Raw genomic sequence first — 27150 nt, forward strand, 5'->3', positions numbered from 1 at the left:
TCCAATACTATGAGAAGGTAGATATGAAAACTATTTTAAATCACTATGGAGCCGTTGAACTATAGAATGCTGAAGATGAAAGGGGTCTTAGATTTCATCCTACACCTCAATCTCCTTATTTGAATAGATACTGTTATTATTTTTTATTTCAGTCCATTAAAGGAAACCAGCCATCTGCTTAGCTATCAATGAGCAAAATTCAAAAACAGTGTTTTGTTTTGTTTTTATCCAATACCCTTATCCATTGCTGTGTTGAATGATCCATTACAGCTGGTATGAATAGGAGGTCCCTTGTTTTTCTTCAGAGAAATAAGCAACAGATCATTTAAAATGTCTTCTAGAAAACAGCTAGTCCTATAAAAAAATGGCTTTGCCTTTTACAAACAAACAAAAAAAAACTATAGAAGGATAAATTCAGATTTTTGAACTCCCTGGTCACGTTAAAACTATCTTTACTCTGCCTTCTTTGTACGTATATATGGATGTTTCCTTTCTAGTACTTAAAGCATCTTTACCCACAGAAAGTTCCTCCCCATGTCTAGCCTAATTCTTGCTGCAATTTGAGACCATTTTCTCTTACCCTGTATTCCATGGGAGAGAGGAAATAGGCTAGCATCTTCCACATAATTACTTTGGGGGTTGGGGGTAAGAGTGGGGAACTTAATGGGTATCAAATGAGTTTGTGAGGTTTAAAGGGCTTTGCAAAGTTAAGTAAAATTCCAGTTGTAACAATAGGCAACAATATTGTCCCGTCCCATCCCCCCCACGCCCAACCACTTGGGTTCTCACATTCAGGCTTAATGACTCAAACTCCATTAACTTTTCTTCCTGTGGCCCATTCTGCACTGGTTCTCTCACCTTGAGGGCTTTTCTTTAGCTCCTCTCCTAGAGCATTTTAAAAATGCTGATACCGAAGTGAGGCCCAATATTCCTTTACCTCCTCCTCCTCATCCTCCTCACTCCCTGCCCCCACATATGGTTAAACATAAGAAGTCTGGCTAACAAACAGAAGCATTGCTTCCCACCTCCTACATATAGCATACTCCTAATAAATAACAATGTGTTGTTTTATGTTCATAGGATTTAGAATTACAAGGGACCTTATATAAAATGTAGGGTAGATTTAGAGCTATAAGAGACTTCTCATTCTGCAATCAAAAAGTAATTATTAAACACACTACTGTGTGCTGGGGCTAGAAACTACTAGGTGCTAGGAAGAGGAAAGATGAAAATGCAAACAATCTTATGCCTTAAAGGAGCTTGTTCTACCAATAGAATCAACATGTCCATGGATAAGTATGTGATGACCCTTGAGATTATGAAAGAAACAAAGTAATTGCAAGATATTATAGATCAAAGTTCCTCATTTTCCAGAGGAGAAAGCTGGGGTCCAGGGAAGTAAAAGACTTCTCCAAGATCACAAAGATAGTAAGAGGCAAAACCGAGTCTTAAACCCAGACCCTCTGATTCCAAAAACCATTTTTCCCAGTACAGATGATTTCATTTTGTTTTACCAATGGTAACACATAGCTGACATCCTCACTTTGTGGCCCAATAAGAATACTAGGTTCTTCTTGCTGGACTTGTGCTCCATAGCCATCCTTCTTATACAATCTACCAAGTGGTCTACTGGAGTAGGGGTAAGGAGACAGGGAAGTTTTAGTTCCAGAGGACTGTGATGTCACAGAAAGCCTTGTAGGAGCCAACTTTATGTCTCTCTGATCTACAATTTACCTCTTTGCCCTTTAAAACTTTTACAAAGCAGTGAATGTATTGTTCAGGACAATAGGCCAAAAACATTTGATAATTGTCTTGCCCACCACTCCAATTTACTCCCAGTCCCTGTAGGAAAGTTCTAAGAGTAGTCAGCTTCGAAAAAGGATAACTAAGCTTCCACATTTGCCACCCCTCAACCACCAAGCCCTGGGAAGAACGAAAGGAAAAGAAATTGACACCATACTAGAGCTAATTTTCCAAAATCCAATTCCACTCACTGGCCAATAGGACTTCAGAGCCTAAGAAAGGATGGAGGATGGGGGTCCATAATGCTCAAATTAGACTTCCCCCTCATCCTTTGGAATTTAAAACCTTTAAGTGATCTCTACCTCCTCAAATTTCTTGGGAGACTTTGTCTGAACCTCACATTTACCTCCATTACATTCTACATTGTATTATGCCTATTTGTTTATATATATACCTGACCCTACCCCTAACACTGTACAAATTCCTTGAGGATCTTTGTCATCCATCTGTGTTATCTCCAGCAAGGAGTACAGAGCCTCACAAGTTCAGGACCGTTAAGAAATATCTGGTGATTAAATCAAATCAAATTCACAGGCTCATTGATTTTAAGTCAGAAGGAAACTTAGAGATCGAGTCCCAATTTTATATAGACGAGGAAACAGATGTCCAAATAGGTGAATCACACAGGAAGTTCAAATAAAATCAAGTCAACAAACATCTATTCAGTACCAATATGTGCCAGGCACTGTGATAAATGTTGGGGAAAAAAAAAGGAAAAAATAATCAATTAGTGGCAGAATTTATAAATGTAATCTCCTTGAGGGCAGGCTTTTTGATTTTGACTTTGGATCTCCACCACCCAGCACGGTGTAATGTTCACATTGTTGTGTTCATCCTTCATTGCCGAAGAAGACCATGCCATCAGAGAAATGATGACATGACTTGCATTTGACTTTGTTTTAAATGAGGGAGCGCTGTGCAGGTCACCAGCCTCACTTTCTCCTTCTGAGCCATCTGGATCCAGTGACCAGATATTCATCAGGATGACTGGAGATGACCCAGGAGGCACTACGCCCTTTAGGCCAAGATCTATTCAGATACTCACTTAGAGTGAGGTAACACCCATTCATTAAATTGCCCTGTTTAAGAAGTAGCCAGCGGATGGCCCCTTTAATGAGGCAAAGAAAAATAAAGATACTGTCCACACTAGGGTTTTCATAAATGCATGTTGAATGAATGGATTAAATGTAGTAGAATTCAAGCCCACATCTTCCAGCACTCTTTCCAAGTAGCTCGGTGGAGTGGCACTAGTACTAGACTGAGGTTCAGTAGACCTGGGTTCACATCCCAACTCTCCTGCTTATTACTTCCACGGGGAAGCCAATGACTTCCCCAGCCTTCAGCTTTCTCACCTGTAAAAACTATATTCCTATAAATTGAATTGAGACAGACCTAAGTAGAGAGGGAAAATATCTTTTCTTCAGCACATCTTATCTTTGACTCTAATTTCCTGAGTTCTAAGCCCGCCTCTCACTCTCGGCTTTAGCCAGGACAGCTCCTAACCTAGGGAAAGAATTTTGCCATTTTTTCCTGGGCTTTCTTCCATAATAAATCAGTTCCTGAAATCTACCACCAGGTGGGGCTCAGTTACAGCAGAAAATTCATCATACTTTCTAAATCCCAGGAAAGAGTTCTCTTCACTACACTTCACATGTTGACATTGTTCCTACCCATCACACACACACACGCATGCACACACGCATGCACACATATACACTGTCCCCATCATTTCCTTCTTCTTGTGTAGGACAGAAATGTCACTGATTTCCAAAACCATAAATAGATTAAGTAAAATCATGAATAGCATGTCCCCAAGCTCCCCACCCTGGGTGGGTAAGTACAAAATCCAGCCCATGCCATACTGACCAGCTCCAACTCTGCAAGGAGCTGACTGGGAATTCTGAAAACGATGGGACAGACCCAAAGCTGAGACTTGGGAATCAATCAACATGCATTTATTAAGTGCCTTCTGTGAGTCGGACACTATGCTCATATGGGGATACAGATAGAAAAGGCAAAGCCCTCCAAGCGCTTATATTTTATGTTCTAATGGCAGACAACTGTACGTATACAAGTATACATAGAAGACACCCAAAATAAATAGAAGGCAATTTGGTGGGGAGAGGGTGCCTAGAAACTGGGGAATCAGGAAAGTTTCCCTGGATAAGGTGGTACTTGAGCTGAGTCGTGAAAGAAACCATGGTATCTGAAAGGTAGAGGTGAGGAGGGAATACATCTCCACCCTTGCTTTGCAGAGATGGGCAAATAAGCATGGGCATTTCTACATACTTTTTTCAGATTTTTTTCATTGTGCTGACTAACTTTGGAGAACCGGGGTTTTTTATTTTCCTTTTTTATTTTGTTACAAGGGATGAATAACTCTGTGGGAGGGGGAGAGAGAGGGATTGGAAAATAAAAACAAAAGATATAGATAAAAATTAACAACAACAAAACAACCTGTGGGGCCTTGGGAAGACCATACACAGCTTACATGGAGAGGAGGCTAGAGCTCCCAGTGCTACTAATTCCATTTGCGTGACCTTTGGGGATTGGAGAAGAGGTACCAAGGAGGTTTTGAATGGAGCATTCACCCAGAAATGTTTCCCCATGAGATATTAGTTATTTTTCTTTGTTTTAAGCAAAGTAGCAAAACTCAGGGACAACAACACACAGGGGGAGACAGACTTCAAAGGGGGGGACTCCCCCAGTCTTAATCACTAGTCATCATGTTTAGAGATGGAAGGGACCTTAGAGATCATCTTGTCTAACCCTCTTATTTCAGGAAAAGGAAACTGAGGCCCAGAGAAGAAAAGGTTACCTGTCTAGTATCAGTCTCAGGACTCAAATTCAAGTTGTTTGACTCCAGATCTAGGATGTTGTTTTTCCCCATTCCCCATATTAGATACAACCCCAGCAAGTCAGAACATTAGGCAGAGTAACCAAGAGTTTGACCCAGAGTCACAGATTCAGAGAATTTGAGTTGGAGGGAACACTGACAGCTTTCTAGTCCAACCCATCCATGGTATAATCCCTATTATAACATACCCTCACACCTCAGCTCTTCTAAAAAAATGGCAGCAGGATAGACTCATTCGCATGCATTTCCTCCCCCCAGATCTCTAGGCATAAGCCAGCTATTTCTAAGATAGATATTCCCATCTCCCCCTTACCTCCAGATGACCAAGACCAGCTTCCAATTGCCCTATGTGTACTAGACAAAGGGGACTGGAGGCAGCTAGAATATCAAACAAACCCACTTATCTAAGAAACAGCAAAAAAGAAATCAGAGTAGTTATACAGATTACAATACACCAAAAAACACAGAAAAGTGAATAAGCTGTTTGGATGATCATTAGGCGGCACAGTGGATAGAGTGTCAGACCTGGAATCAGGAAGATTCATCTTCCTGAGTTCAAATCTTGTATCAGATACTTACTAGATGTGTGACCCTGAGCAAGTCACTTAAACTTGTTTGCCTTCGTTTTCTCATCTGTCAAATGAGCTGGAGAAGGAAATGGCAATCCATTCCAGTACCTTTGTCAAGAAAACCCCAAATGGGGTCATGAAGAGTCGGTCATAACTGAAACTATTGAAAAACAAGGTGAGATCTCAGTTCAACCAAAAGAGAGAACCTAATTTCACCAAAGAAAGTTTCTGGAATCCTTGCAGAGGCGAGATGGAAATCAGGGACAGGCTGAGAGCTAATATCCCCTATATGTATACATCTTCTAAAGTCTTTCTACAAGTCTCCATCCCAAGAAGAATTTGTGTGGTTCCCAAAAAAAGCTCATCCTTTACCTGTATCACGTTGTACTCAATATTCTCTCCATCAATCCAAAGTCTCTCCTTCAGCAGCACATAAGATGTCCCAGTCTTGGGTGAAAGCCTAGTTATGTTTTTCTAAAAGAAAAGATGAGAAAATAAGAAATAATATTTGGCCCTAGAATTATTAGGAGTTTATTGATTAGGGGAAGGGGTATTGACAGTGTTTTGGAGGATGGGGAGATGATGAGAGCAATAAGAAAACTTTTGCAATAATTCTATTAAGAGATGATGAGGAGTTGAAAGTATAAAAGGAGGAAGGGAACACATAAAATAGATATTGCAAAAGTAAAAAAATAAGATTTGACAACTGAATAGTTGGAGTGAATGAAATATATTGAGTGAATGAAAGTAGAGTTGAAGGTGATACTCAGGTTTCACCAAACAGGACAAGCTGAGTGATTAGAGGATGGGGGTGGGGGGGGAGGTTTACTTGGAACAAAAATAGGAAAATTTGGAAAGGGAGTGGGCCTGGAAGGAGAAGGGGGCAGGGAGAAAATATAATAAAATTTTTAATGAATATTTCAATCCACCCATGCCTGCTCAGCCTCTGTGTCTTATTCTGTCCCACCCCATATGGTAAGGGAAGAAGTGGGACTCACAGTATTTATGGCCCAGAGTGTAGAGCCCTCTCCCTCAGGGATACCTGCTTTAGCTATGAGGCGATCTGGGGCAGAGAGTTCTATGTTGGGAGCAGGGAGAAAATTTTCTCAATGGTACCTGTGTAGTTATTGCTGTGAATGCCATGTAGTATGCACTGAATGCAGTAGCAGTTAAAACTACCTTGAGGATCTGACTCCTGGTAGAAAAACTAAAGCCCAGGGAAATGGTGGAGAACAAAGATAGGTATAGACAAGTATGGTTTTGTTCGAGGGGAGTCCTATAATTGGCTGTCATTGGAGGGTGGGACTGGGGGCTCATAATCGTACCCTCTGACTAGTCATTAGGGTCAGATCACAGCCCTCATTTTGGAGATCACTGCTTTAAGTTATAAAGCACTTTCCTCATAATCATCCTAAGAGGTAAGTAGCAAACCTTTCCATTTCAAAGATATGGAGACTAAGTTGCACATAAATGAAGTGATTTGACCAGAGAAATACAATACATGCTTATCAGAAACAGGACTTGAATTTAGATTTTCTGTGAGAATAATTATGTATTTACACCAAGCCCAGAACTGAAAGGCTTTTTCCCTCTAACAGAAAACAAAGTCCCCAGACCAGGCAGGTGCTGCAGAATGCCAGAGTTGGAAGGGATCTCAGTGCTCACCCAGTCCAAGCCAGTCCTCTCTTGTGGGCCTCCCCAGACCCTCCCATTAGGCGAGTTCCTTGGCATTGCTGGCAGCATTTCTTTCTCTGCACCTATGCAGATGCTGACTGTGGAAGCCATCTCCGTATTAGCCTTCATGCAAGCTGCTTCCTGCCAAGAAGCCCTAGATCCTCCCTGGGGGCAACATTAGCCAGTTTCCTCTGGTCTGGGCTGGTCTGGGCTGGCAGCGGAAGCAGAGACACCCTAGGCAGAGGCCCCTCCAGAATACACAGAGGAGAGAGGACTCAGGGAGGGAGGCAGTTCCCATGGTCCTAACTAGGATGGAGAGCCCTAGGTCATGGGGGAGGAGGAAAGAGACACTACCTGGCTACCTCTTCCTCCTGCTTTTCCTCCTCCTCCTCACAAAGAGAAAGCAGGGGAGGAAGAGGAAAAGGAGATACAAATTAAGATGCATGCGCAGAAGCAAATACATTAATAATCAAGTGCCAGAGTCAATGCACACAGCATCCCAGGGCCGCTTGCCCGTAGCTGGGGGGGGAGGGGACGGGAGGGGGGGGTTGCAGGGGATTGGTGGGCCCTGCTCTCTCAGAGGTGTTCAGTTTGCTTCAGGCAAAGGCCAGTCCATCCCCCAAACCCCAACAAGCAGTTCACTGCCCCCTGGGACCCAGGCAAGAAGGACCTGAGCCAAAGAAGGGGAGGGAATGGGGGCTGCCTGGGCAGCCAGTTGGCTTCAAAGAGAAATCGACTTTCAAATCAAATGTAAAACCTCCAAAGCCACCACCCTTATTGCGGGAAGTCACCTCTGAAAAAGCTTGATGGAAACCTAAGGCAAGAATGAGGGTGAAAAGTTCCACAAAAAATCTAAGAAGGAGAGTGAAACTTGACCTTTCCAACAGCATACCCAGGCATTAAAGGGGAAGGAGGGAGGATACAGAAGCCCGGCCCAGAAATATCTTGGATTTATGCTCCTCACTCCCCTCTCAAAGAATGCAACTGATTAAAATAATTGGCTCAGATTCAGTTCCAAGATTATCTTGATGTGTCCAACTGTTGGAGTTTCCCCCCCAGATTTTATTGTCTTAGAAAATACATTGCTTCCCTTCTGGCCAAGACTGTTTCTCTATGCATGTATGGCAGTGGGAGGGAGATAAGGCTGGCTTTAAGCAGAGGCTTTTTGATCCTGTAAGGTTCTGTTTATTTTGGTTTTGCTAGGCATGGGTTGTCCAAAATGGCCTCAGAGAACCCTTCCATCACTAAGTTTCTAAGGAACTGCCCAAAGTAGAATGAGCTGTTTTGGGAAGGTGGTAGGTTTGTCATCACTGAAGGTCTTCCAGTAGACCATAGGATCACCTGGGTATCTGGAAAGATGCTGTTGTCATGGAGAGTAAAAGGGATGTTTAGAAGAAGGGTGGGTTTGGAGGAGGGGAAGAAGATATGAGATTTTCAATGAAGATCCCAACCACTCCCCACCTGCGTATCCTGTGTGACTCATTCTGTCTTACCCAAAATGAAAAAGAAGAAGGTAGAGTTCTTAGTAGTTACTGGCCCAGAACACAGTGCTTTTTCAATGGTATCCTTTAGCCTCCCACTATACAACTTGTCAGAAATGTTGTGATGGACATTCTTGGTCAGGTGAACACACTGGACTAGATACCTCTGAGATTCCTTCCAATTCTTAAATTCTTTTGCCCAATTGGTGCTCCATTAAAAAAGTCACTATTAGTTTCAATTTAGAGTTTAGCAAAATGACACTTGACATGCTAGCCTTGCACATAGCCTCTTGGGAGGGCCTGGTTGTCCTAAGGTCTAGAGTAAGAAGGGACCTTAAAGGTCCTCTGGGACAACTCCTTCATTTTACATATGAGGAAACTTGACTCTCAGAAAATGACATGCGTAGTACAGAGCAGAATTCTTCCAACTCCAAATCCAATCCTCTTTCTGTAGGACCACTACGGGGACCTCCTTTGGATCAAAGGCAGACTGGGAAAATAATTTTGTAAGCTAATAAATATGGGTCTCCTCTATGCAAAGGTAGGCCTATATGTTACCCCAGGTGAGAAAGAGAAGAAAATCTACATACATTACCACCAATCTAGCCTAGGACTAGACAGTATTTGCAAGACTGAAATGATAACTTAATACTAAGGCTATTTTCCCTAGTTTCCAAGACCCCAAGAACATAGGCTGGCTGGCATACACCTATCTGCCTCTTGATCCAACCTTAGGTTTCTTCTAACCCACAGTCCCTCATGACCGCCAAGGGAAAATTCAGACTATTATAGAACATGGAGTACTGGTCACTAACTGGTACCAACATTCTTGGAAGAGGCTCCTAGTGACAACGCTCAGGTAGATGAGCTTTGACCACATCATTCCACCTCAATGAAGATGAATCTAAGGTGGCAACCAAAGAAACCTGGAGGCCAAGCAGTGTTGGGAAAGGATCAAACACAGAAGCACAAGATGAAGGAAGTGTAGCTAGATAGAAGTTCACATGGAAAGATCTGGGAGTTTCAGTGGACTGCAGGTTCAAAACAAGCCAACAGTGTGGCATATAGAATATAATCCCTTGAGGGCATGAAATGGCTTCATTTATAGCCCCACAGTAGCTATTACAGTTATGGGAGGGGACCATCTTTCTCTGATTGGTGAATCACCCCAGGACTGATTGATCACTAACATTTCTTCCAGTTCTAAATCTTTTGAATTAAATTTTATATCTCCAAAATTTGTTGAATGAATGAACTTTGGGAAGAGAAATCAGACATGCAGAGCTATAACTAAGGCTTTGCCATCTCCCCATAGGGCTTTCTGTCCTGAGATCTGATGTCCCTCCCTCAACTGAATTTGCCTTAAAAAGTTGATTTGAGAATACTTCTTGTGCTACTTACCCAGGAGCATTTTTTGTGAGGAATGCTCACAATGGAAAGCCAAGAAGGACTGGGTTCAAGTTGCATTTCTGTTACTTACTAAAGTGCATATCTTGGGCTCAGTTTTCTCATCTGCAAAAAGTGAAGGGAGAATGGCACAGAGAAAAGGAAACAAAATTTGGTCTGAATTCTGGTTCTGTCACTTATGATACTTATATGTGACAGGTCCTCTAATCTTCCCAGGGCTCACTTTCCTTATCTGTCAAAGAAAGAGACTAGAGTCAATAATCTCTAAGGTTCTTTCCCACACTAAATCCTATGACTAGAAAGGTCTATTTCAGTTCTGATTCTATGATAGAGTTTTTGAGTACTAGGATGATGCAATGAAAACCGTTTTAGGAAGATTAATTTGTCAACTTGGGTGGGATGGTTTGGAAAAAGTGGAGAATGAAGGTGAGGAAGACACTTGGAGGACCCCTTTAATCATCTAGGCATGTAAGTAGATAGAAAAGAATGAAGGAATGAGAGACATTAAAAAGAAGAATTGACAGAACTTGATTGAAAAAATGAATGAATGAACAAAAAGCACTTATTGACCACTTATTATTTACAAAGCACTAAATTCATGTCTGGAGATATAAATAGAAAAGCAAGGCAGTCCTCGTTCTCTCACATTCTAATAGAAGATACAAAGACAATGGGAACTTTTGATGACTGGTTAGATGTGGGATATTGAAGGATAACTACTGTCATGGGATTTAGGGCTGAAAGTGAACTAAGAGATCATCCATTCAAATCTCCTTAATGTGCGGATAAGGAGTCTGATCCTCCTTCCATCACCCCAAGTGATAAAGGTCCTAAGTGGCAGAGCCAGGATTTGATCCAAGAACCTCTAGACATCCTGTCTACTGCTCTTAACACTTCATTTACTACAACTACTACAAAAAGTGTCAATTTACCCAGTTCCTTTTGATCTGTCACTCAAAATCCATTGAGCATCTACAACGTACAAAGATTGGTGTCAAGAATTGTGGGGGAAACAAAGGAATACTCAGTGTCAACCCCCAGAAAGCCCACTATTGATACCACTGACAAAAAATAAACTAAGTTTGTTGTTTGATTGAGGGAGAGTAGTGGATAATGAGTCTGATTTATTAAGCTTGAGGCCATAGTGAGACATGGGGGTCAAGATCATAAGATCACAGATTTACAAGTAACTCTCAGAGTCCATCTAGTGCAGCCTGCTCATTTTATAGAAAAGAAAGTGAAGTCCAATTATTTGCTCAAGGTCATATAGGTACTAAGTAGAAAAGCCAGGATTTGAAACTAGGTCTTCTGACATCCAAAATAGTGTTCTCTCCATTGCACCATTCTGCTCTCAAATGTCCAACAACTGAAAATGTGAGCCTGGAACTCGTAAGAAAGGTTGGAGCTGAAGATGAAGGTCGAGAGCCTCATCTGCATGAGGTCCTGGAAGGCAGCAGAGTAAGGGAAGGGAAACATAATTGGATTCAGATCACTAGGGAGGCAGAAGTCAGCATGTGGAGCAATGGGTGGAAGACACAAGGAGGAATATTAAGGCTTGACGTTAAAAAAAATTTCCTAACAATTAGAGCTCTCCCCAAATGAAATGGGCTGCTTCTGGAGGCAGTGATAGTCTTTAAGCAAAGGCTGGTTGAACTTTTTGTTGGCTATATAATAGAGGTGGTTGCTATTCAGATACAGATAGGTTGAACTAGATGGTCTCTGAAGTGCTAGCTAAGCTTGAGATTCTGTGATTCTGAAGGTGATGTGGGCATAGAAGGGAAAAGAAAGGTAGGTGGTATGAGAATGATTCTGGGAAGCCATTCAAGACCGCATGGGAAATAACAGCTGGCTTGGACAGGATTTGCACAGGACATCCTGAGTCTGGGCAGAGGAAGAAGAGAGAACAATACATTCTTACTGCTCTTTCCCCCCACCCCCACCCCCAGCACAGCTAGTCAGCCAAGGATCTTGACTACAAGACTTAAAACTTTATGCAAGAGAAATCACCCATAAAGAACTGAATCCCAGGTGGGCCTGGACAATTCTTAGAAAGCCATTTATTTGGGATAGGAGATAACAGAAAAGAAATTTTTAAATCCAGAAATAAGTCTGAATCTGGTGAGTATCAAACATATTTCTTATCATTCCAGCCATCACCAACAGTGATGAACAGGGTTACCTTGAACAGATGCTTAATGTGAAACACTTAATGATGCATTTTGAACAGAGTGATGTTCCAAACAGTGATGAGTAGAGCATTAGCTAATGGCTGGAAAAATGAAGAGACCTATTACTGGCTCAGTCCTGTTCTTCTCTGCTATTACTTCTTCACTTAGACGTAAGATCTCCTACTCCCATATTTTAGGGTACATAATGGAAAGCAAATGCTTATAACCCAGGGAGATCCTAATTATAAGAAAAATAAAAGGAAGGAATCGGATCTTCAGAAACCAGGGGATATAACCTAGAAAGATGCTTATGGTTGTTTGGTCCAGCTATTGGACTGATGAATACAGCAGCCAGGCTGTGTCCTGCAACAAGTGATTTGTACTAGCAAGGCCAAGTCTCAGTCAGACTCATTAGTTCTCCTGAAGAGACAAGTTAGCCTGTGGTTCAACGACACAAGGATGGTCCCACCTTACCAAGAATAGTTCTGCAGTGGTAAATGAGAACTTTCAATACTGCCCCTTCACATTTGGGAAAAGTTGGGTCCATTAAGTCAAGCTAAAACCTACAAGGAACAAATAAGGAGCACTGTCCCTCTTGTCCAGAAACTGAGGACAGTCAGGGGGAAAGAGTGAAAAACTCCAAAGGTACATAACAGAGGACACCAAGGTAACTAGCTGGGAAATGAAAGCTTTGGATAGGACTGACCCTTAAGTGAAGCTAAAGGCCCTAGGAAGGTGGGAGGGAGGGGGCAACTAACCAATATTATTGCTTCATTTTCAAACAGAACCAGTGTCATCACAGGTGATGTCTTGACTTGCTCATGAATTGGATTTAAGTGAGACAGAGTTGTATGAAGTTTTCAGCCTCACTTTCTGTTCCTGAGTCATCATCTAGTGGCAGGACAAAAGGCAAGACAACTGATGATGGTCCACCATTCAGTGGATGACCTTGGCATCTTTGATGTCTGACGAAGCTCTCAGCACTCCAGCCCCTGCTTTAAACTGCCTTCATGGCCATTGGAACAAATTGTTCTCATCCACTCATTCCACAGGGGAAAGTCTTCACATGCTTGGAGTAGAAATTTCCCTAATTCACCCACAGGTTTGAGGTCTATTGGTTCATCTCAACCTGGTTTAAGTCCATCTGTTGAAATGTTGGGTGTGGTTGCTGCATATGTTATAGCTTCTTGGAGTGACAGGTGAGAGCTGAGTGAAGGTAGACACCAAAGGTGGATGAATAGTCCTGAAAAGGGCTCGGCAAGTTGTCACACCAGAGATACTAATCCTCCTGAACACCCCATAGGATTCTCTCACACCCATCTAACAAAAACAGTGCTGTGTAAGATTGAGGGCTTTTCTAAGCCCTGAAGACCCAACCAAGTTAGTAGTTAATGATAATAATAATTATAGCCAGCACTTCTATAGTCTTTTAATGTTCTGCCATTTTATCCTCACAACAACCTATTTCAAAAATGAGGAAACTGAGACTTAGGGAGGCTAACTGATTTGCTCAGGGAAATAAGTGAAGTAGAATTTGAATTCAGGTCTTATCTTCCTGATTCCCAGTCCAGTGCTCTATCCATTATGCCACAGCTGCTTAACATTGTCAAGCATCATGATAGAAGAGTGGAGGAGAGATTTTGTAGGTAGGAAAACTGTCCCCATTATTTCTCATCACCCCATGTCAGCAGCCAGAGAGTCAGAAATCTACTCATCAAGCTAGCCTTGACCTTGAGCTCTGTAGGGGCACTGAGATTATTTGGAATGTGACAACCTTTTCCCCATTAAGAAGTTTGGGTAAGGGGTAGGGAGGTTAGATATCATTGGGGATTTTCAGGGTTGGAGGAAGGTCATACTGGGTTGTGTAGCTGGGAAGGTGAATTGCCAACTCCATTTTCTGGGTAAAAAATACTGCTAGGCCATAAGCTGTCCCCCCTGAACTCATCATTAATATGGAAGAGACCAGAACAGGTTTTGTGCCAGCGAACAGCTGCAGGATGGCAGAATGTGGCCCCAAGCAAGAGAAAGCTAGCAGGCCTGGACCACGAGGGGCAGCCCAGCTTAACCCCTTGGCTGCTGGCTCTGCCTGGCAGCCAAGCCTCTCCACTTCCAAAGGCAGCCACCACGGTCTCCAGGCCAACAGGCCAGGGATGAGAATGCTCCAGGTGCTATTCCTAAGAAGTCTTTGCTGCCACAGTTCCCAGGAAGACAGGGATTCAAGTGGAAAGGGATTTTAGATAACATCTAGTCTAATCCCTTCATTTTATAGAAGAGGAAAGTTTGGATCCAGAGTGGGAAGGTGACTTGCCTAAAGACAAAAAAGCAGGGAGCAGCAGAGCTGGGGTTTGAACCCACTTCCCCCGACTCCAAAGCTAGACTACCGTGACTTTCTGTTTTCATTGTGGTTGGAAGATTTTTACTTGCTGGGGCCACTTTAACCCCACAAAGGGTCCACAGAAAATGGATTTAATCATTGAAAAAGTGGATAGATTTAGCCTCTGCAGCTAACACTCCTCCCCTCTCTCCTTAAATTGAAGATTTAGATAGAGGTCTATCTAAACTCCGAATTGCACTGATTCTCTGACTTGGAGTGAGGCTCACTTTACATTATGGAGACACTACTCTGCCCCCTCTATGCCCCACCCCTCTTCCAATGCACACCATTTTGGAGGAGAAATAAAGAGAAGAAGATACCAAAATGAAACCCTTGTCAAGCCTCCAGCCAAGAAGCCAAACTGTTGGGTGCTGTGTCCAACAGCTCCCTCACCCTACTCTGTGTTTCCACTGGTCGTTCCCTAAGCCTGGGATTCTCTGCCTTCCCGTCTCTTCCTCCTGGCTTTCCAGGCTTCCTTCAAATAAAATCTGTCCTACAAGAAATCTTTCCTGAGCCCCTTAATTCTTTCTGTCGATGATGCCCAAATTATTCCATATACATCTTCTTTGTTCATAGTGGTTTGCATATTGTCTCTGCCCTTGGACCATGAGTCCCTTGAAAACAGAGACTGGTTGCTTCGTTTTGTTTTGTTTTGCCTTTCTTTACATCTCCAGCACTTCTCACAGTGCCTGGCACATAGTAAACACGATAAATGCTTGTTGACTTGAAGCTACGATTGCTCCCGCCTTGGCTGAAAAGGGCCAATATGCTCATCTTTAGCCTAGGTTACAGGTCTCCAGACCACCTAGAGATGTTATGTTTTGAACAGATACTGAGAATGGATAGCATCATTATCATAGAAGGGACTTCAACGGCTATCTAGGAAAACCTCTGATTTTACAGATGAGGAACTGAAGCCAGGAGGGATTGTGATTTGTGCAGGATCACACAACTGGTATCTGGTATCTGAGGCAGAATTTGAACTCAGGCCTTCCTAACTCCAAGCCCAGCACTCTATCCATTCATTATATCCTCCTGGCCTTGACAAAAAAATAATTGAGAAGCATTGGCCAAGCCTGGAGACAACACTGCCCATAAGGTTGTGGCACTAAGCAAGAAAACAAGGGCTAAGGGGGATTTGCCTTCTCCATCACGATATTCTGGGAAAACTTGCTCCCTAGTGAAGGGAGATATAAATCAACTGTACTATCACTCTTTATCTCAAGCGTTTGCTTCAGTAATTCAACAAGTAAATGCTTGCACTGAGGATAAAGGGTAAAATTTATACAATACCTGCCCTTAGAAAGCTTGTTTTCTTACATTCTACTGGGCAGAAACCAAGGCATTTTTAGTTTTCTTCTTTGTTTCAATCACAATTTCATGGTATTTGCTGAACCTCAATTATGTGTCTTCATTAGCTGCACTGGGCAATAGAAAGGAAGACCTCTTCCCTATCTTTAGTATGTCTTTAATACTCAAGGTAGGAAGATAAACATGGGCATATGTAAAGACAACAAAAAATACTACATAATCCATGTAAATGGCCCAGTTGGGGCACAGACAAGAAAGGGAAAGGTTACTGAGAGTTGAAGGGTCTGAGAAGTTTTCAATGAGGAGGTGGAACTTTAGCTGGGCCTGAAAGAATGGGTAGTATTTGGATAGACTAAGAGCAATGAGAATAGCATGGACAAAGGATTAGAGGTGAAGAAGAACAAGGAGTCTTGGGGGACAGTGAATTAAACAAGTCTAGCTGGTCTGGCCACTGAGGATGGTTAAGGTCAGATTACTGAGGATCTTGAATGCTAGGTTGAAAGCCCTGGACTTTATCCTGCAAGTAATGAGGAGGACATCATTAACCATTCAAGCTAAAAAACAAGAAATGGCAAACTCTTTGGAAGAGAGGGGTTGAGGAGAGGATGAGAGCTCCCAACCCCCACCTACCCCATCCTTCTTGGGTTTTTTGTTTTGTTTTGTCTTGTTTTGTTTCCATAGGAAATGGGGCTAAGGGAGAACTAGAGACAGGAAAATCTTACCAAATCTAGTTTTAAGAGCTCATCCTTTGAATAGAGGCTCATCTCCTTATTAGTTCTCCAAACAGCATGTCCTCTCTAGATCAAGACTCAGACAGAAACACAATGGCCACACAAGTAGTTTTTGTGTCTTGGTTTCCATGTCCTCCCACCTCCCTCCACCCCCCCCCACATCCCCCACCACATAGATATTGCATGTTAGTGGTGTAACTAAAGAGCCACGGGTTCTGTTGGTGGGAGGGCGCCTCTCCAGCTAACACTCTTCCCCTCTCTCCTTCAAATTTACCCGTTTGTGGGTCTCCTGAAATCTTTCATCCCATCAATATTGTAAGAATTCAAAGTCAGGAAGCACATGTTGTCAAAGCTGCCTTGATCTGAATAGCTCCCCCCCTCTGGCCCCCGCACCCCACTTTCTCCTTAAATGAGTTGTTAACAGGAACCGAAGTGTCTGTTGAACCTAAAATACTTTATAAAAAATAATACGAAAAAAAAACATTTAAAGGTAACTTATGGCGCACACTTTAAGAAACGGCTACTCAGCGTGGGCCCTGGCTGCTGCCTCCTTGATGCTATGGCTGGGCTGTAGGAGGGATCCAATCAGACAGACCGCCGCTGAGGGCTGGGGAAGGAGAGCTGCAGTGATTTTTCTATTAGATTTGAGCTAAGACCATGAAATGTAAGGCAGGGGGAAAAGTGTGTGTATAGCTTGAATAATGAGTCGCACTAATTCATAGAATTTCATTTTGGCCATCACACACACACACACAGCTCTCTTTTTCTATAGAAGGCCACTTTGAAAATCCTGATTTCTTATGTCATTTTCTTCCCCTAGGGGGTCAGGCCTTCTAAAAATATTCCCCATTTCTTGCACCCCAGAGGCAAATTATTTATGTTAAAGTAGATTCGTTATCCTGGACACACCGGGCCTGGCTTGGAAAGTAAGGTGACTTCAAGACAACGCCATTGTCAACCATTGTCAATGGCAGAGTGCTTAGGAGGAAGCCAACAAAAGGCTGGTGGAGGATTCCCTGAGACTCTTTGGGCCCAGCCAGGTTGTTCTCAATGAAACATGGGGTTCACAAGGGAAGGCTTCGATGACCTGGTTTCACTTGATCAAGAATGAAGAATGAAGACAGATAGTAGGGAAATAAGGAAGGATCAGACTCCCTTTAAAAGAAGTACTGCAATCCCCCATTTGTACCTCCTCTCTTTCTCTCTGTCTGAAAATGTAAGTAAAACAATCATCTGTGGAAAGTCATCAGGTAGGGGAGATGGTTTAAATGTAGGGAAAATCCTGGCATTAGTCTGGAGGTGTGATTTTTGTCTATATCCTTTCATCAAGTGTGAGTTCTATCTCTTCAAGGTTCAGAGGGGCAAAGAATCAGAAAGGGAGGTGGGGTGAGAGAGATAAAGAGGGAGAGAGACAGAGAGACAAAGAAAGAAAGAGGGAGAGAGACAGAGAGAGAGAGAGACAGAGACAGAGACAGAGAGAGAGAGAGAGAGAGACAGCGAGAGAGAGAGAGAGAGAGAGAGAGACAGAGAGAGAGACAGAGACAGAAAGAGAGAGACAGAGAGAGAGCGAGAGAGAGAGACAGAGAGAGAGAGAGAGAGACAGAGAGAGAGAAAGAGAGAGAGAGAGAGTTCTCCCTAGAGAAGGGCATCCATTCTATGAATGTCCATAAGGCAATTAAGTCTTTCATTTGGAAACATGAAGGATTTTATAAAATGAGCCAATTGCTGTGTCTTTGTAATGAGAAAGAACTCAGCACTTGAAGTCTCTGTTTCTCAGTGCCTTAAGTAGCTTGGTTTCTAAAAAGCAATTTTCTCTTATTCTTAAAGAAGCACTCTTTCTTCTTTTTTTTTGTAATGCTTTGCCATGTGTTGCTTTTATACAACAGACACTTCTCAACCAACACCCAAATATTATTCCCCCCCAAAAAAATACATTTTCCCTAAACAGTTAAGTAAAACTACCAAACAACAAGATTACAACTGGTAACCCATGTCCCTTTCCACTTCTGTCTTTTACTGATTATTAATGGAGAGAATGGATGGCTGCTTTTACTTGAGTAGTATGGTACCAGGCCCATCAGTTATATTTGACCTCAGCTTTGTCTCTTTTGTATCTTTACTTACACAGTTGTACTCATTGTGTATTCTAGTCTTAGCTAACTTCTTTCTGCATCTCACTGGGTGATAGAGTGGCTGTGGCTCTTTTAAACATCTAGTGGGATTTCCCTGGACCATCTGAGAACCCCTATAGGACCTCTCCAGAATTCACCTGAGATAATATAGGTAGGCACAGTCTGCAAAGTTCTAAAATCATGTGGGGCTGAGGGAGCTATAGAGAGTGGGCTGCAGATATCATCTGGCTACTAGCCATCTAACAGAGAGAAGGGTGGGATGTGACTCAGAGCCAAAGTAGGGTGTCTCTTAGAAACCAGAAGCTGGAGGCTAGCAGATGAAAAACCTTCTGTGAACCAGTCCCATTACTAACTAGCTATGTGACTAAGTCTTTGTTATTGGCCTAATTGGATGGCTAATTATTAGGCCGTTATGGTGTGTAGTGATAAACCAGAAGTGTAGGCAGCCCCATCACACTCTTCTCTGACCAAGCACCTTTTCATTACAAGCCCTTAAAGAGGCTTACCTCCACTGAGTTACTTAGCCCCCATCACTAATCTGATCATTTAGCAAAACGTCAGAGCTAGTGTGCAGGAAAGGGCTCAGGACTTGACTTGGAGGCCCAAGAGACAGCAAGAGTAGAAAAATAAGAAAGCCCGGGAGCTGTGGCATCTAGCTTCCTATTCTCAACATTTTGATTCACCATTCTAATCAAATAGAGTATAATTTCAAGCATCTGCCTTGACTTTGGAAAGTGAGATACAGTGGAAAGAATAGTCGTTTTGGACTTCTGTCCAAATCCAAATCCAAGATGTTCCACATCCTACCGATCACATAGCCTCTCTGGCCTCAGTTTCTACATTTGTGAAATGAGGAAGGATGGGAATAGAAAACCCCCAGAAGGTATCTTTCAGCCCTAAATCGACAAATCCTATGAATAAATGTCTCTTTCCTTACCCTCCACTAGGGCAGGACAGGCCAAAAGCCAGGCTTGGGAAAGAGCCCCAATTCTTTGATTATCACAGAAAGCACCTGCTGATTTTTTCAAGTATGGTGGAGCTTCCCCTTCATGTGACTACATTTATGGAATACATATTTTTATGCTTCTTAAGGAATCAGATTGGCAGTGGGAAATACACTGCATTGGGGGTGATACATTTTGGAACAGCCCACTCACTATTCACTGGCTCATAGATCCATGCTCTGACAACCACTGCCCTCGTTGAAAACATCCAATGATCCTTGTGCGTAAAAAGGGAAAGAAGAAACATAGAAGTACATGGATCCCAAATTACAGGCAGAGAACCCTGGACTGATCTAAATTGGCAACACCAGCCTTCTCAGAAAAGAACCTGAGTATCTGCGGTAATTCAAGGCTGCTTATTGCGTTATTGTCCTCTCAGACTTTAATTACACACTATCTCACACCCTAAACAAGCAAGGGGTTTGGCTGGGACTCATTGTCACTAACAAGTTAATTACAATTGTGGAACCAGTCTCCCCTTCCCCCACCCCCAAATCAAAGCATTTTCACAATGACTTGGGGACTATGAAAGGAAAATTGCAGGCAGTAAAATGTGGCTTTTGTGTGTGTGTGTGTGTATTTTGTTGGGTTTTGGTTTGTTTTTTTTTTTTTGCCTTCTCAGGCAGCAAGAGAGCAAAAAAAAGTTTTGTTTAAAGAAAAACCACAACTATACTTTGATGCTAAGTTTGTTCTCTTTCAAAGAAAAAAATTTTTTTGAATGAAATAGAGCGTAGAGTATAATATATACTGTACATGGGGAATGACACAATGTACACCAGATGGCAACAACAGGCGGAAAGACAGTCTGGCCATCAAAGAACCACAGATTTAGGGGAAAGGGGGATACCTCAAATAACTGCCTGAATAAGATGCTGCAACCTGCACCCTAAGTTGGTATTCTTTTTTCATAAAAAGTGGGATTCATAACTCCAACTTGGCAGCTTCCAAGTTTAAGGCTGGAAGGAACCCTAGAAATCATCATAGAACTAACTCTGATCATCTCTCCCTCCCCCACTCAGCATCCTTCCAATGGCGTCTACAACCTACTAAGAACCCAGCAAACTCCAAAGGCTGACCGCACACTCAAGGCCTTCCAGGATCTTGTGCCACTCTCCCTTGCCAGCCCAGTCTCCCACTGTTCCCCAACATAGACCCCCTGCTCCTGTCGATTTTGGACCATCGGCCAATTCTAGACAACTAAGTAGCCTAAACCATATCTGGGGCAAATGTAGCCAGAGGTAGGGAATCCCCTCCAGCAAGCAAATCAACAGGGAGGACTGACCCATCTCTCAGACAAGAGAAGCTACATTCTGGGTCTCTGTATGATCAGGAAGTGAGGTACGAAGTGAGAAGAATGCCTTTTTGCAGACCAGCATACTGGAAAAAAAGTCCCATACCCCCTTGCTAGTTACTTCTTTGCTTACCTGCCACTCCCTGAAAACCCCGTTGTTCTATCCACCCTCCACTCCTCTGAGCATACAGTTCCCTTTCCCTGGAATGTCTTAAAGTCTATGCTTCCTACAAAATTCAATTCAAATGCCATCTTCCAATGACTACCAGTGTGTCCTGGAGCAAGTCCTTTCCCCATTCTGGTTCTCAGTTTGCCCATTGTGGAAATATACAGTCTTTAAGTTCCCTTCCTGATCAGAAGCTTTCCCTAATCAAACCAATTCCTTTTTGGAATGCTACTACTTTCCATGTTGTCCACTTAATAAATGTTTGTTGACTGATTGTTCCTGTGTTGTGTGGCACCCATCCCATATGATTTTTATTGCCATTATCTGTGTAGCTTTTATCTCCTCCACTACACTGGGGAGGGTGGTTCATGAGGGCAATGACTATAACTTCTTCATCTCTGTATCCTCAACAGTATACTGCACATAGGAAGCATTCAATAAATGCTTAATGAATGAGTACATACAGGCATGTAGTTATTGTGGAGTCTTTTTGGTTGTAACCGACTCTCTGTGACCCCATTTGAGGTTTTCTTGGCAAAGAAACTAGAGTGGTCTACCACTTCCTTCTCCAGCTCATTTTAGAGGTAAGGAAACGGAAGCAAAGAGAGTTAAGCGACTTACCTAGGGTCACACAGCAAGTAGCGTCTGAGACCAGATTTGAAATCAGGAAGACAAGTCTTGTTGTTCCAGAGCCCAGCGCTCTATCCATTGTACTATCACCCAGCAGCCAAAATGAGCTGGCCCAATCTCCTCATTTTACAAATAAGGAAACTGAGACTCAAAGGGAGAAGTAACTTGCTCAAGCTCAAAGAAATAGTAAATAGCAGTCAGGATTTGAATCCAGGTTCTCTGACTCTAAATCAGTTCCCATTCTACTGCACCTTACTGCCTCCCCATCAAATTAAGACATATCTAAGGAGAAATATAATCTGTGGTTCAACAGAAAGGAGTTGGATTTGGAATTAGAAGATCTAAGTCTGAATCTTGGCCTTTCTTCTTACTCAGTGTGTAACTTTAGACAAGTCTCTTAAGCTTTCTAAGCCTTAATTTGCTTATCTATAAAATAAAGAGATTGGATCAGAAAATCTCCAAAATTGTTTCCCACTCCAAATCCTATGACCTAAATTCAAGTCAAAGTTTTGCCATTTATTGACATTGTGACTTTGGGTAAGTCACTTCAAGCTCTAAATCTGTATCCCTTAATGACATAATTTCAAGGAATTTCTAACATTAAGGGGAAAGTAGATAATTCTGTGTTTTTGACTTAGACCTTCAGTTTGCAGTGAGGCTAGTGATGCCTAGGGCATAAAGAAAAGTTAAAAAGGGAGGCAGAGGCAGAGGGGACAAGAGGGAAAGGTGCATCCCCATGCTTAAGACTTTCAGAAAGGAAAAATTGAGACTCATCAGCACTCAGGCCACAATGCTGGGCTACCGAAAAGAATGTTAACCATTCCCCGGGCTTGCGTGGGCTAATCTTCTGGGTCTGACCTCAGCAGCCAAAACTAATCCTTCGATAAGGCAGCTTGTCACAGAACACCTTCCTTCATTAAAAAACAACACACACACAAACATACAAACACACACACACCCTTACACACAAACACATACACACAAACAAACACACACACATACACCAACAAGTTGCAATGTTGTATCTCTATCATTCTGGCCCATACTCTCTCCACAATCCCTTGAAAGAATTGTGCTAGTGTGAGCAGGGGCTGAAGTTTTGCTTGGAGGCAGGACTGAGAGGAGATTTCTCCACATAGAAAGCTGTACTAGTGCTGTCCAGATGGTAAGATACCTTAATTGTTGCCAGCTCATGTTAACAAGTAGCAGCCCTGGCTGCAAACAGCATGGAGGATCCTTAATTGTAATTCTCATTTAGATATGACTACCTGGGGCAGGTTCTCCTGCTCACCTGCATCCCTAATATCTCAGCACAAAACAGAAGCTGGCCCATTATGGCCGTGGCTTTCACAGACCAGAGGGTCTCCTCTGTGTGACCAAAACCCAGAGTTAGAGGAGGAGGCAGAAATGAGTGGGGCACACTGCAGGAAATTTTGGACAAGTATTGGGATGGGAAACAGGACTGAATTTCTTGCTGTTTTGAGTCAGTTGGCCCAGGCTAGAAAACAAAGGTTGGAGATTTCTTGGGAGGATGTCTACTGGTAGACTCGTGCCAAGAGATGCACAAGGAAGGAACAGTGGACTTTCTGATGATCTTAGGGCCAGGTGGAGGGTTGGGAGGAGGGGACAAAGCAAGACCATAATAAGAAAAGTTAGCATTTATATGGCATTTTGATGTTTGCCTACATTATCTTATTTACTCTCACAACAATCCTGTGAGATAGGGCCTACTATTATCCTCATTTTACAGATGAAGAAATTGAGGCTGAGAAAAGATAAGTGACTTGTCCAGGATCACACAGCTAGTGTCTGAGGCAGGATTTGAATTCGAGTGTCCAACACTCCATCCATTCAGCTGCCAACACAAAAGGACTGGCAATGAAGCGGTAGAGTCAGAAGAATGTGGGTTCCAGCTCAGGAATTAACTTACAAAGTGACTTTGGGCAAGGTCCTTTACCTCTCTGCCTTGGTTTCCCCATCTGGAAAATATATGCTTGAATTAAATGATCTCTAGGTCCCTCCAGCTCTGGGATTTTATGGTTCTAAGAAGTTGAAACAAATAGAACAGATGGTATTTCAGACTTATTGGTTACCCCCAGAGACCACAGCTGATCTCTGCTCTTAGGACTTGGGGAACTGCTTCACATTTGTGTGGATTCCAGGAAGAGAGGCAAATGAAAGAAGGCCCTCAGGCTGGAAGGAAGATCATTCAGCTCTATAAACTCATGCAGGGCTTGGAGAGGATGGCCTTCATCACCGAGTCTCAGGCTTCTACAACCAGAGGCAATTTGAAGATTAAGTTATGACTGAGAAAAAAAAATGCCCTACCTTATACACTTAATAGTATGAGGTAGTGCCAATGTGAAATTCACAGCATCTACAGTGGCCATGAATACGCTGGCACAATTCTGAATCGTGACATACCAGACCCTCCACATGAAAGACAAAACCAAAACATTTATTCAAACACCAGAAAGTCAAATCTACCATAGTAACAAAAATCTATACACAATAACAATGCAAAGAACACCACTATCCCCAAGCCTTCTCTCTGCTAGGCTTCCCACAAACCATCTCTATTAAACAACGTCACAGACAAGCTCTTTCACTCATGCTAGCCAGCTTCCTGTTTGCCTGCATCCTTCCTAGCTCTGGCTAGACTCTGATCAATTTCCTCTCAGCTCTGTTTAGCTCCATCTCTTCTTGTTCCACCCCTCCGGCAAATTCCTCTCACCACAGACTCCATGTGACTGAGACTCATGTGTCCCAGGCTTCCATGTAACCCAGGCAGGTCACATGGGCCTATTAATGAATGGGAAAGATCTTCCCATTTAAATTACCCTTACATATGACAATGGGGCTTATCCTAAGAGATGAGAAGGAGAAGAAGAAGATGAAGAAAAAGATGGAGGAGGAGAAGAGTTTAGAGAAATCCATAGGTGAAAAGTCCCTAACAGGCTAAGAAAAAGCTAAGTATGTTTGGGAACATCCCCAATTTTTCGGTACTGAGTACATAAAGGATAACAAGCCTTTCCCAATACATCCTTCAGTGCTCCTATGAGAAACAGACTCCCAGAATAGAGACCTTGGGCCTGACCCAGTGTGGGATCATTCTGAAAATTGTCTGTGTGACCCTAAGTAAATCACCCCATTTACCTTTATTCAAATGAAAAAACCTGCAAAATCAGGAAGGGGTGGAATTAGCTGATCTCCAATTTCCCCTTTATCTCCAACATTCTATGATTTTTTTTTTTTTTTTACCATGGAAAGGAGAGCAAATAAGGTTACAATTAATCCCTGAGGTTTGAGGAAAAGAGAAGTTGACAGCCCCTGGAAGACAGAAAAGCAACTCAGATAAACCCAAGTCAGCACCATCTGTGGAAGATACCACCAAAAAAAATGAAGGCAATATTGGCACACACCCCCTTCCTTTTGACACTGGCACGAGGGAGTAGGAGATTATGCCTTTCATAGCATATCTCTCAGTTGCCCTGTCCTGGACGGGTGGACTGAAGGTCTGACCTAGGAGGACGTTGTTTTATATGGGAATCAGGTACAAAGAGCATCTCTGTCCCAAAACACATCGAAGACTAGGAAGCACCCCTGTCCCCAGTACCACACCAGGTATACACCCCCTCTCTCATACTGCTAAGTGAACCCAGCTCTTGCATCAATTGAAAGATAAATCATTTCCCGCTTCTAGCAGCTAAAAAGATAATTAAAGAATGGAGAAAAGAACCCAGTGTTAAATTTTCAACAATTCTGGTGGGTGTTGTTTAATATATGAAAGATGCAACACTTTTGTCTGGAACATGAGAGGAAAAAATCCACATCTTAATAGACTCACAGTAAGGCAGGCTGATTAGCTAAGGGGAAAAGAGAACTAATACATGAGGTAAAGCACAGCCTTTGCAAAATGTGGCTATCTGGAAGCTAATGCTTTGAAAATTCAAGAACTCCAAGCCTGCATTAGGGAAGGATCTTCCATTACCAAGATAATATGGTATTAAAAGAGATTTTTATATCTGGTGTATTTAATGAGCAAGCAATCCCCCAAAGAACTTTCAATAAAGCCAGTAAATTTAACAGGAGAAACATGTCAGTTTACTTTAGCACTCTGGTTAAGAGGATCGTGTTTCCTGATTTTGCGGGACCCAATATTTATTATGCTAAGAAAGTGCAGAAATCAATCTCAGAGAAGAGGGCTAAAAGACAGTATTCAATTAAGCAGCTAACAATCAGCCAGCAGCAGCCTGAGCTGAAATGATTATTTTAATATAAAAATGTTAAAGTTGATGAGAAGTCACACAAGTTAGGAAGCAGCGGGGCTCACATCAGACTGTGCCTGCTCTGAAGTGTCTCTGAGAGTTGGGTCATTGATAAATGCTGGCCAGGACCAAATTAACCAGTAAGCACAGAAAGGCATGCTAGCTAGCTCCCCATGCCTGGGATGGAGTGCCCCAGTGAAATTGATTTATGGAAAGCAATACTGTGGGTTTAGACAAGAAAAATATATAATAAAATATTCATGTCTATCATCACTTCAACATAACTGTATACCAGCGTGCTCCTTTTGCAAAGGTGCTTAATATGAGTAAAGTGGAAAAGGTGAAGTGAAAGGATAGAAGACATATCAGTGGTCAAGAGATTTAGGTCCTGAGTCCCAGTTTTGCCATTGATTCATTATATGCTTTTTGAATGCTCCTTTTCTTTGGGTCTCAGTTTCCCCATCTGTAAAATGAAGGTCTCCAGGGTCCCTTTCAGCTCTGAAATTATGTGATTCTTCCCATTCAATTCGAGAAATATTTATTAAATACTTACTACGCATAAGCACTATTCTAGCTCCTAAAGATTCAAAGATCAAAAAGGAAACGATCCATTTCTACCTTGAAGGCAATTACTTCAAAGAGTCAGCTGCTCCATTCCCTTCCCATGTATCCATAAACTAAGCCTAATACAAAGTAGAATATGATGAGGACAAAAGACAAGTCCAGATGAAGCCCTCTAGGAAAATTTAAGGAAGGGAAGATTTCTCTCTGCTGAACTTTTCAAGAAGGAAGCAATACCTGAACTGGGTCTCAAAGGAAGAGATGGATTTCAACAGGCAGAAGAAAGGAAGCAGTATGTTATAAGCATAGGATGGCAGGCAGCCAGCACATAAGCACAGGAAGCAACTGAGTCTGAAGAACAGTTAATTATCCAATTGGTCTGGAACAGTAGCTCTTATATGGGGAAGGTGTGCAAAATAAAACTAGAAAGATCAGTGAGAACAACACTGAAGAAAGCCCAACATGCTAGATTAAGTAGTTTGTATTTCATCCTAGAGGCAATAGGGAGCCACCATAGATTTCTGAGCATGAGAGTCACATGACCAGAGCTATACATTAGGAAAATCATGGCAACGTGAAAGGAAATCATTTAGAAAGCTCTTGCTATAGTGTAGGCAATAGATGATGAAGGCCTGAGTGAAAGTGGTGGTCATGTGAGTAACAGTCATAGGAATAGCTGAGACCATTAAGAAAAAGGAAGGGCAGGGAAGGCAAGAGAAGGGA

The 27150-nt window shown here is 42.5% G+C and overlaps 1 long non-coding RNA gene across 2 annotated transcripts in view; it reads right to left on the bottom strand.

Moving 5' to 3' along the window:
- Positions 1 to 5699, bottom strand: part of LOC140519293 (uncharacterized) — a 118369-nt gene extending 112670 nt beyond the window's left edge. The window contains exon 1 of one of the 2 annotated variants that reach the window (XR_011972160.1): positions 1515 to 2858. This is a non-coding gene — a long non-coding RNA (uncharacterized lncRNA). Of the gene's footprint in view, positions 1 to 1514; positions 2859 to 5601 lie in introns of those variants that run through there. The other variant, XR_011972161.1, reaches the window with a different exon arrangement.
- Positions 5700 to 27150: the final 21451 nt, after the last annotated feature.

This window comes from Notamacropus eugenii, chromosome 1, assembly GCF_028372415.1.
Source record: "Notamacropus eugenii isolate mMacEug1 chromosome 1, mMacEug1.pri_v2, whole genome shotgun sequence".
Lineage (NCBI taxonomy): Eukaryota > Metazoa > Chordata > Mammalia > Diprotodontia > Macropodidae > Notamacropus > Notamacropus eugenii.